The following is an 11,008-nucleotide window of genomic DNA, read 5'->3' on the forward strand; positions in this document are numbered from 1 at the left end:
GGGGTCTAAAGAGAGAACTTAAGCCATTATTAGATGACCCTGATGGGGTAGCAGAACAGATTGATCTGTTTTTAGGTTCCCAGTTATATACTTAGACCGAGTTAATGTCCATTCTAAGTATTCTCTTTTCAAGGGAAGAAACAGTAGATGTGGAGAGCCAAAGAGAGAGAGAGAGACAGAGTCAAAGGGGGAGAGAGAGAGGTAGAGAGAGAAAGAGAGAAGGAGAGACAAAGGAGAGAGATTAGGAAGAAGAGAAAGAAATATTAAGAAAATTATAGGTATAAGAATGCACCCTTATCTCCAGGTGGATAGTGTCAGAATAAAAAAGAAAAAAAAGAATGCACCTTTTAGCAAGGCATAGTGGCATACACCTGTAGTCCCAGCTAATCGGAAGGCTGAGGCAGGAGAATTGCTTGAACCTGGGAGGCAGGGGTTGCAGTGAGCTGAGATTATGCCACTGCACCACTCCAGACTGGAGACAGAGCAAGACTCCATCTCAAAAAAAAAAAAAAAAAAAAAAAAAAAAAAAATTCACCTTTAGAGGAAAGTTATAAAACAAAGAAAGTTAAGATTGTCAGGCCAGGTGTGGTGACTCAGGCCTGTAATCCTAGCACTTTGGGAGGTCAAGGTGAGTGGATCACCTCAGGTCAGGAGTTGAAGACCACCCTGACCATCGTGATAAAACCCCATCTTCTAAAAAAAATTTTTTTTTAATTTAAAAAAAGAAAGATTGTCTATGATAGTTGTGAAAAATGTTATAAAAAGGAATTTATGCAAGAAATGCATAATTTTTGTTTTGAAACTTTAAACTAGTTTTGAAATGTTTATTATTGTAAAGAAAATTCTGGTGTAAACATGTTGGCTAAAGTTGAACAGGTATCATCCAGTTTTTCTGTAAACTGAACATTGAAATAAAAGCACAACAGGTTTTTCTTAAAGCACTAACCTGCTCTTTAACAAAGATTTTAAAAGGTCTCTTAGTACAGGCACCACTCCAAGAATTTCCAGTACACCAGCACCAGCCTGGAGACCAACCTACCTCGTGCTGCTAACCACCGAGACTACCATTTGTACAGCAGAAAAAAGATGGACACATCATACCTGAGTCAAGAAAGTGCCATCACTGTTAGAATCATGGACATTGTTCCAGGATCAGACCCTACCAAGTTAAAGCTAAGAAAAGCTTAGTCTATCTTTTCTTCTTTTTAGCTACTCCCCATCTTATTGTTAATATAAATAGATCTAACTCACCTCAAGTTATTACTTTTGATGCCTGTTTAGTTATACCTTCTGGAGATTTACATGACAGCTTACTACTTCAGAAAAAAAATATCTCTGTCCCTCTTAGACTTCCTCAGATTAGAAAGACATAATGAGTTCCTCTAAGGATACTAGTAATCCAAGGAATAGTAGCTGTATTAATTGGTAGGAATCAGACTCTTGTCCCTCTAAAACAGAGTATCTGTGCTCTGCTTAATCTAATGTCATATGGAACACTAAAGGTTTAGGATAGACCTGCTTCCACAGGCTTTTGAGAGTCCTTAAAATCATATATCCATTTCACCAAAGGAATTATTCCTTCTAGGTATTCCATATATTGAATTTTTCCTTCAATATAACCAATATAATTCTATACAGCTTACTATTGTTATTGCAACATCTGAAAACTCATCCCCTTCATTAAGTCATATTTATGATATAGGAGCTGACATTTCAGGAAAGAAGAAATTTTTGAAATGTGCTTTATTGCTCCTTCAACCTCTTTATCAATCACTCCTCCTAGACACAATGACAAACCCAAGCTCTCAGTGGTAGAAATAGAGGACCTAAGGCAAACCGTAGCCATTGAAAGAGGATATAAAGATGCAAATGCCTGGTTAGAATGGATTAACTATTTTGTTCGCACCTTAAAGAAATGCAACTGTTATGCTTGTGCGTACTGGTAGGCCAGAGGCCCTTTCCACTTGGATGGTCCTCAAATCAAGCAGACATGGAATATATGGTAGCTCTTTTTCAAGATTTTATTGCTTGGAATAATGAATTGTGCCAAGTTATTTTGCTGCTATTTCCTGAGGTTCAGTATCCTGTGGGTCAGCACCCAAGGGCCATGCAGCCTCTATCTCCCAAGGTGAAGTTCGCCTCGTGTCTTTCATGACAGGGGGAGAACTTAGTGTTCCTTGGAAACTTAACAGGATGCAGTTGAAATTAGGCACTTCCAAGAGCTGGCTCATCAGTCCATCCTTACTCATCCCCGAGCAAATGCATGGTGGTATTGTGGAGGACCTTTACTGGACACTCTGCCAAATAATTGGAGCAGCACTTGCACTCTAATGCAATTTGCTATCCCTTTTACCCTGGCATTTCATCAACCAGAAAAAGAGAAAATATGACATTTGCGAACGAAAGAAGCTTCTTATAGGTCCTTTGATTCCCATGTCTATCTAAATGCAATTGGAGTTCCTCGAGGAGTACTAGATAAATTTACAGCCTGAGATCAGATAGCTGCAAGATTTGAGCCAATGTTGTTTTTGTAGGTAACAATAAGAATTTAGATTGAATAAACTACATTTATTACAACCAACAGCGGTTTGTTATCTATACTAAAAATGCTGTCAAAAGAATAACTGAACAATTAAGATCCACTAGCCAAATGTCCTAGGAAAACAGAATAGCCCTAGATATGATATTAGTAGAGAAAGGGGGTGTTTGTGTTATTATTAAAACCCAGTGTTGTGCCGTTATTCCAAACAACACTGCTTCTGATGAGACCATAACAAAAGCCCTCCAAGGACTTACTGCTTTATCAAATGAGCTAGCTAAAAATTCTGGCATCAATAACCCTATTCAAATTGACTTACAAGATGGTTCAGTCAATGGAAGGAAACCATAACCTCAATTCTTACCTCTCTAGCAACTGTGATAAGTATACTGCTTCTTGTTAGATGTTGTATCATACCATGCATCCAAGGACTTGTGCAGAGGCTAGTAAACACAACTCTTACTAAAATATCCCCAACCCCTCCTGTACCCTATTGAGATAGATTATTTCTTTTAGAAGAACAAACAAAACAACTGAGTCAAGATATGTTAAATAAGTTTGAAGAGGAACTATAAAATAGAAAAAGGGAAGAATTATAGGAAATAATAAAATGCTCCTCTTCAAAGCTTTCCTCAGTTCATTACAAATAAATAATAGTTTTTTCAAAGATTAATTTACTTTAAAGCTTCTGCTAATAATCTTAAAGTAGCTGTTAGTCATAATAAAGAAGTAAATATTTCCTGTGTTCTTAGTTCTTATACTCTAACCTAGATATTTGTTCTGATAAGCCTGGACAAGCCCAGGCAAGTCTTAGGTCATAGCTTATTCCCCTTCCTTATTTGAAAATGTTGCTTCTCTAAGCATTCCTCAAGTTACTTCCTCTTTTCCTTTGTTCTCCTCTGCATTTACCTCTTTAGGAAAGTTTTAAGTTAGCCAACCGGGTGCAGCTTAGACTGTGAAGTCCAGTTCCAGCCAATGGAATGAGGACACAGCAATAGGGTGGATGCGTTAGATATAAATGGCCCTGCCTCCTTTGTTCAGTGCCCTCTTGTGGCAAGGTGACTAATGGGAGCACCCTTTCTGTAGAAAGTAAAGTTGCCTTGCTAAGGAAAATTAAATTTATATTCAAGTGCTACTTCTTTTGCGGCACCACAAATTTACATATGACAGTCACTCTTGACTAGGGAGGTCGAGGCTGCAGTGAGCTGAAATTGCACCACTGCACTCCAGCCCAACTTAGACCCTGTCAAATGAATACATTTTGTATGTATGTATGTATGTTAACCTCATCCAAAAATATCCTCACAGAACACCCAGAATAATATTTGACCAAATACCTGGGCACCAATGGCATATTCAACTTGATACATAAAATTAATCCTCACAGTACCATACTTTACAACTTTTGGAGTAAAGCTGGAATGTCATCACATTTCCAAGACTAACTCAATGTCCACAAATAATGCTTAAGTCATGAGGATCATCTCAACTTTGGTTTTGGATGCCTGACAAGCTGTCACTCTTCAACCTAAATGTCCGATTTGCAGACATTTTATTATCAAGAGAAGTAACAATGCCAAGCAGACTATTCCAGGTCAAAATAGTCAAATTAATAATTCACAAATTATTTTTAGGTATAAATCATAAATTATTGTATGTTTTGAAGGTATCACAAAGTTAAAGAAAAGTTGCAAGAACAATACAGATAACTTTTTTCCTGAACCATTTGAGAGTAAGTTGCAGACCTGGTGCCCTTCATTTCTGAATACTTTAGTGTGCATTTTCTACAAACAAGTACATTTTCCAGCATAACCACAGTGTATCCATCAATGTCATTAAATTAATACTGGTACTTTACTAACACCTCCTCCTCAGACCCTATCCAAATTATACCTATTATCATAATAATCTCATAATTTATAGCAAGATGATCCAAACCAGGAACGTGCATTGCATGTTTATGAATGTTTTAAAAACAAGTCTGTGTAGTGAGCGAAGCCACAGTGATAGAAGATGTAAAAGCTTTGCGTCTAGAATTTGTTCTGAAAACCCTGAGATTCAAGTAATACATTATTTCATTTACTGTTTCACACAGAGAATCCCTCATTTATAAGAGTTTGCCTTTCTATCTGATTTCCACAGGAAATGATACTATCAGTATCATACTCAGAATCTAATTACAGACAAGGCACTAACCTCTCACCTGTTTTCAGCTTTGTGTAAAGACCAGGGATCAGAACATCCCTCTCTACTATTTCATACCTAAGTGTGGGAGTTGATCCAAATGAAAAATATTTTTAAAAGTTTGTAAGCAAAAAGATTTAAAAGGTAAAAATTTTTTACTTGAATAATTTTATCTGGCAGATCTATGGAAAGATTAGGTAACTTTTTGGATCTCTGAATATACCTAATAGAAGTTTGGAAGGACCATGTCAAAATTAATTAATGTGAACTGACAAAGATTTGGGGTTCAAAGTAAAAACTCAGCTTTGGAAAAGTGAGCAAGTACTTAATCAGAAACAAAAAAAAAGTGAGGTGAAAATGGTTTCCAGGTGCTGTTGCTGTTATAGTTTGAATCATAAAGTTATTAAAAGGCTGCTGTAACAAACCACCATAGACTGGGTGACTTAAAAAGAACAAAACTTTATTTCTCACAGTTCTGGAGGCTGAGAAGTCTAAGATCAAGGCATCAGCAGATTCAGCGTCTGGTGAGGGCCCACTTTCTGGTTCACAGATAGCACCTTCTCACTGTCTCCCCACTCGGTAGAAGGGGCAAGGGGTCTCTCTTGGTACTCTTTTATTAAGGTCACTAATCCCATCCATGGGGCTCCACATTCATGACCTATTCACCTCCCAAAGGCCCTATACCTACCATCATATGGGGGATTTGATTTTAATTTGTGAATTTGGGGGAAGAGGGACAAACATTTGTTTTGTAGCAAAAGGGGTAGAGTAACATCTGCAAATAACTTGAGGAAAGAATTATTATTTAAAAACCATTATTCAATTGGATTTAAATAATTTCAAGAATGAAATGAAAATTCTGGTAATGGGTGGAAACATAGGTAAATTCCCCTTTTCCATTTACTACTACCTGCCTGAACAACAGTCATTTCTCATTAATAGGAATTTGAAGAGATCATTAGTAAAAAGTCTTGATCAGGAATTGGGTATAGCTGTTTCCAGCTATACACAAAAAATCTTATATGAAACGTATATTCACAGAAGACGCTCAAGTATGGCATTAAAAATGTCGTTTATTTAAATATTTATACAAATTTAACTGTATTTTCTTTTTTTGTAATAACTATATGAAATAAATACAAAGTAACACATTTTTACCAATCCCCCTTCCCATCCTTCTCACCACCCTCAAACTCCCACCGAATCAGAATCAGAGAAACAGCCAGAGGGATGTCTCTATGGAGACAAAGGGAGGCCTTGCACCCAGGCAGTTCAGCAGCTCCTGGTGGGTGGCCCTTCCCATCTGAGTACCCCTCAATGTGCCTGCTCCTCCTGGGATCCTTTCTGCTTCCTTGGGCCTCTGCTTTTGGTCTGCAGTGGTTGGTTATGTAGAGGGGTCGGTATTAGTGTTGTTCCAGGCCAAGCTACAGGTTGAGCAGGTCACATAGCAAGACAGGCCCAGCTGCGGACTCTGATGTCTGCAGTTAGGAGCGGCAGGAAGTAATGGATGCACCAGGCGCTGACTCAGCCTGTCCCTAAGCCTTAGTCTAGGGGAAGGGTCTGGCTGTTTACCTGCCTTCCTATTTGGAGCTGATCCTAGGACCAAATGGGATGCCATCGTCCAAGGGCAGGGAGATGCTAGAAGGGAGGTCCTCAGAAGAGAATGAGGCCTAAATGCCAAGGCAGGAAGGGGATCAATCCCAGCAGCACCTTCTGGTGGTAGTTGGGGGAATAAAATAGCCAGAGAAGAGATGCCCTGAAGGCATCTCCAGAGCTTGAGTCTCTCCATAGCCAACCTGAGCTCCTAAACCCCTCTGGACTAGGTACCCTTCTCCACTTACCTGCCTACTCAAGAAAGATAAGACAAGGCCAGGCGCAGTGTGGTTCATGCCTGTAATCCCAGCACTTTGGGAGGCCTGAAGTCAGGAGTTCAAGACCGGCCTAGCCAACATGCTGAAACCCTGTCATTACTAAAAATACAAAAATTAGCCAGGCATGATGATGGACACCTGTAATCCCAGCTACTGAGGAGGCTGAGACAGGAGAATCACTTGAACCTGGGAGACGGTGGTTGCAGTGAGCCGAGACTGTGCCACTGCATTCCAGCCTGGGCAACAGAGTGAGACTCAGAAAAGAAAGAAAGAAATAATGAGAGAGAGAGAGAAAAGAAAGATGGACCTTCTGGCAGGTGGGAAGGGAAGGGAGATGGTGCTGGAGGATGATGTGGTGGTGGGGCAGGCAAGTCTTCACCTCAAAGAGTTGGGTCACCAACACTGCCTTGAAGCTGCCATCTTCCTGGAGGCCACCACAGTCTTCAGGTGGTAACCCCAAGCTTCAGTGGCCCTGGCCCTATAAAATATAAAGCCCTACCTTTCTCCACCTGATCTACTTCCCATCTTACTTCCCATGCCCCAGCCATTCCCAGCAGGATAAGCCAGAACCCGCTGTCTGGTTTCCAGGCCTTAGCTACTGCTGAATTCTCAGGTGGATTCTCCTCCCTCTCACAACCAGAGAAACCCCTACTCATCTCTCAAGACAGTTCATAATCACCTTCTCCGGGATCTTCCCTCACCTTCCTTCAGACATGAAAAAGTGAAAATATTAGCTATGAAAAATACATAGTTCAAAGAAAGAACACAATAGATGGGGTAAACAGATTGACCACAGACGAAGAATGAATAAGTGAATTGAAAGATCAGACTGAGAACCTCTCCCAGAAAGCAGCAGGAAAGCATTAAAATATAGAAAACATTAACTTAAAAAACAAGAGAAATGGAGAAGTGTCAGCATTTTTATAATAGCCTTAGAGAGAGTGTAAGAATGAATAAATAAATCAAGAAAATATTTGAAGAATGGAGATAAATATTCCAGGAATAAAGTTTGCTGAATACAAAATCAGTTTACAAAGTCTATTGTATTTCTATATAAAACAAATACAGCTAAAAAACAAAAAAATTAAATTACCATTTAAATGGCATTTAAAAATCAATTACCTAGAGATCTCAGAAGTAAATCTAACAGAGGATGTGTAAATCCTTTCTGGAGAAAACTGTAGAACTTGCAAAAGAGATATTAAAGAAGATGATCACCCTGGGCAACATAGCAAAGCCCTGTCTCTGCAAAAAATACAAAAATTAGCCAGGTATGGTAGTGCACACCTGTAGTCTAAACTACTTGGGAAGCTGACGCAGGAGGATCGCTTGAGCCTGGGTTACAGTGAGCTAAGATGGCACTATTGCACTCTAAGCTAGGTGACAGAGTAAGACTCTCTCAAAAAAAAAAAAAAAAAAAAGGATGATTTAAATAACGCCTGTAATCCCAGCACTTTGGGAGGCCAATGTGGGAAGATCATTTGAGCCCATGAGTTCAACAGTAGCCTGGGCATAGTGAGACCCTGTCTCTACAAAATTTTTTAGAAATTAGCCAGGTGTAATGTCGGATGCCTGTAGTCCCAGCTACTTGGGAGACTGAGGTGGGATCGCTTGAGCCTGGGAGGTCAAGGCTGCAGTGAGCTGTGATCAAGCCACTGGACCCCAGCCTGGATGACAGAGTGATACTCTCTCTCGCAAAAAAAATTTCAATAAATGGAGTGATACACCATATTCATGTGCATAGGCTGGTGAGCTAACTACTACAAGAATGCTAGTTCTCCCCAAGTTGATCTACAGATTCCAATTAAACCCTGATGGATGGGTTGGTTGGTTTGTTTTGGTGGAACTTGACTGATTCTAAAATGTATATATTAATAGAAGTGAAAAAGGTTAAGAATAGCCATGACTCCTGAAGAACTAGGATGGAGGACTTGCTCTCTCAGATGTTAAGGATTTTTTGTTGTTTGGTTTTGTTTTTTTATATAAAGCTATAATAATTAAGAGTGCTGTATTGGCAGCCAGGCGCCGTGGCTCATGCCTGTAATCCCAGCACTTTGGGCAGCTGAGGTGGAAGGATCACCTGAGGTCAGAAGTTTGAGACCAGCCTGGCCAACATGGTGAAACTCCGTCTTTACTAAAAATACAAAAAATTAGCTGGGTGTGGTGGCATGCACCTGTAATCCCAGCTACTTAGGACGCTGAGACAGGAGAATCACTTGAAACAGGAAGGCAGAAGTTGCCATGAGCCAAGATTACACCATTGCACTCCAGCCTGGGCAACAAGAGTGAAACTCTGTCTCAGAAAAAAAAAAAAGAAGAAGAAGAAGAAGAAGTATAGTATTGGCACAAAGAAAAGTGAATCCGGCCAGGCGTGGTGGCTCATGCCTGTAATTCCAGCACTTTGGGCAGCTGAGGTGGAAGGATCACCTGAAATCAAGAGTTCAACACCAGCCTAGCCAACATGGTGAAACCCCAACTCTACTAAAAATACAAAAATTTGCCAAGTATGGTGGCAGATGCCTATAATCTGAGCTACTTGGGAGGCTGAGGCATGAGAATTGCTTGAACCAGGAGACGGAGGTTGCTGTGAGCTGAGATCGTGCCACTGCAGTCCAGTGTAGGTGACAGAGTGAGACTCCATCTCAAAAAAAAAAATGAAAGAAAAATGAATCCACGCATATTTGCATACTCGGTTTATCAAAAATATGTCTTCACAGAGCTGTAGAAGCAAGGCAATCTTTTAAACAAATGGTACTGGGACAATTAGGTGTCCAGTTAAAAGAAAAAACTAAACTAAAACTAAATTGGCTACTTACTTCACAACATACATTTTTTAAAAAATCAAATAATTCCCAGGTACATTATAGACCTAAGTGTGAAAAGCAAAGAAGGTAACAAAGGAAAATATTCTTGATATTAGAATAGTAAAAGATGTCTTTAAAAAAAAATAGAGACAGGAGTCTTGCTACATTGCCCAGGCTGGTCTCAAACTCCTGGCCTCAAGTGATCCTCCCACCTTGGCCTCCCAAAGTGCTGGGATTACAGGCATGAGCCACCATGCTGGACCTGAGATGGTAAAAGATTTCTTAAACAAGACACCAAAAGAACAAATCATGAAAGGAAAGGACTGATAAAATTGACTACATCAAAAATAATAACTTCTTCACCCAGAGACACCATAAGCAGTGCAAATGAAAGCCACAAAATGGGAAAATATGTTTGCATCACTTAAAATCAGATTCCATATCCAGATTGTAAGATGAAGTTCTACAGTTCTACAATTCAACAAGAGAAAGATAGGTAATCAATAGAAAAATATGCCAAAGAGCTGAACAGGCATTTTACGAGAGAGTACTCAAATGGCTAGTGAAAAATATGAAAAGGTAGGCCTGGTGTGGTGGCTCATGCCAGCAATCCCAGAAACCTGGGAAGCCCAGGTGAGAGGACCACTTGAGGCCAGGAGTTCAAGACCAGCCTGGGCAACATATCAAGACCATCTCTATAAAAAATTTTTTTTAATATCCAGGCATGATAGTGGCATGCCTGTAGTCCCAGCTGCTCAGGAGCCTGAGGCAGGAGGACTGCTTGAGCCCAGCCCTGTAGTATGAGGCTACAGTGAGCTATGATCATGCCACTGCACTCCAGCCTGGGCAACAGAACAAGACCCTGTCTCGAAAAAGAAAAAAAATATTAAAGGTGCTCAACTTCATTAGTTATCAGGAAAATGCCAATTTAACCCACTTGAGATACCATTTTATAATCCTCAGCTTGGCAAAAATTTAAAATGGGCTGTTCCAAGGGTTGGGAAATATGTTGAATAATAGAATCTTTCATACTCTGCTGGTTGGATTAAAACTACTTCAGAAAAGTTTGACGCTAGCTAGAAAAGTTAAAGATGTGTATACCTTTTGTCCCAATAAGTCATACACCCTACAAAAATGTATGCTTATGGCCAGGCACAGTGGCTCACACCTGTAATCCCAGCACAGCACTTTGGGAGGCCACGAAGGGCGGATCACCTGAGGTCAGGAGTTTGAGATCAGTCTGGTCAACTTGGTGAAATACCATCTCTACTAAAAATACAAAAATTAGCTGGGCGTGGTGGTGCACACCTGTAGTCCCAGCTACTCAGGAGGCTGAGGGAGGAGATTGGCTTGAACCCGGGAGACAGAGGTTGCAGTGAGCCTATAAATAAAATAAATAAACCTATGCTTATGTATACTAGGAAATATGTACAAAAATTTTCTTGCAGCATTGTTTATATAGCCCTAAATCAGAATGCTCCAAATGCCTTTCAAAATTAGAGTTGATAGATTATGGTAGATTCATACAATGAAATACTGTTGCCGAACACCAAGGGTTTGGCCTAGGTCTGGTTACTTGATGCACAGAAAGCCAAGCACTGAGAGTAGTA

Source organism: Callithrix jacchus, chromosome X, assembly GCF_049354715.1.
Source record: "Callithrix jacchus isolate 240 chromosome X, calJac240_pri, whole genome shotgun sequence".
NCBI lineage: Eukaryota > Metazoa > Chordata > Mammalia > Primates > Cebidae > Callithrix > Callithrix jacchus.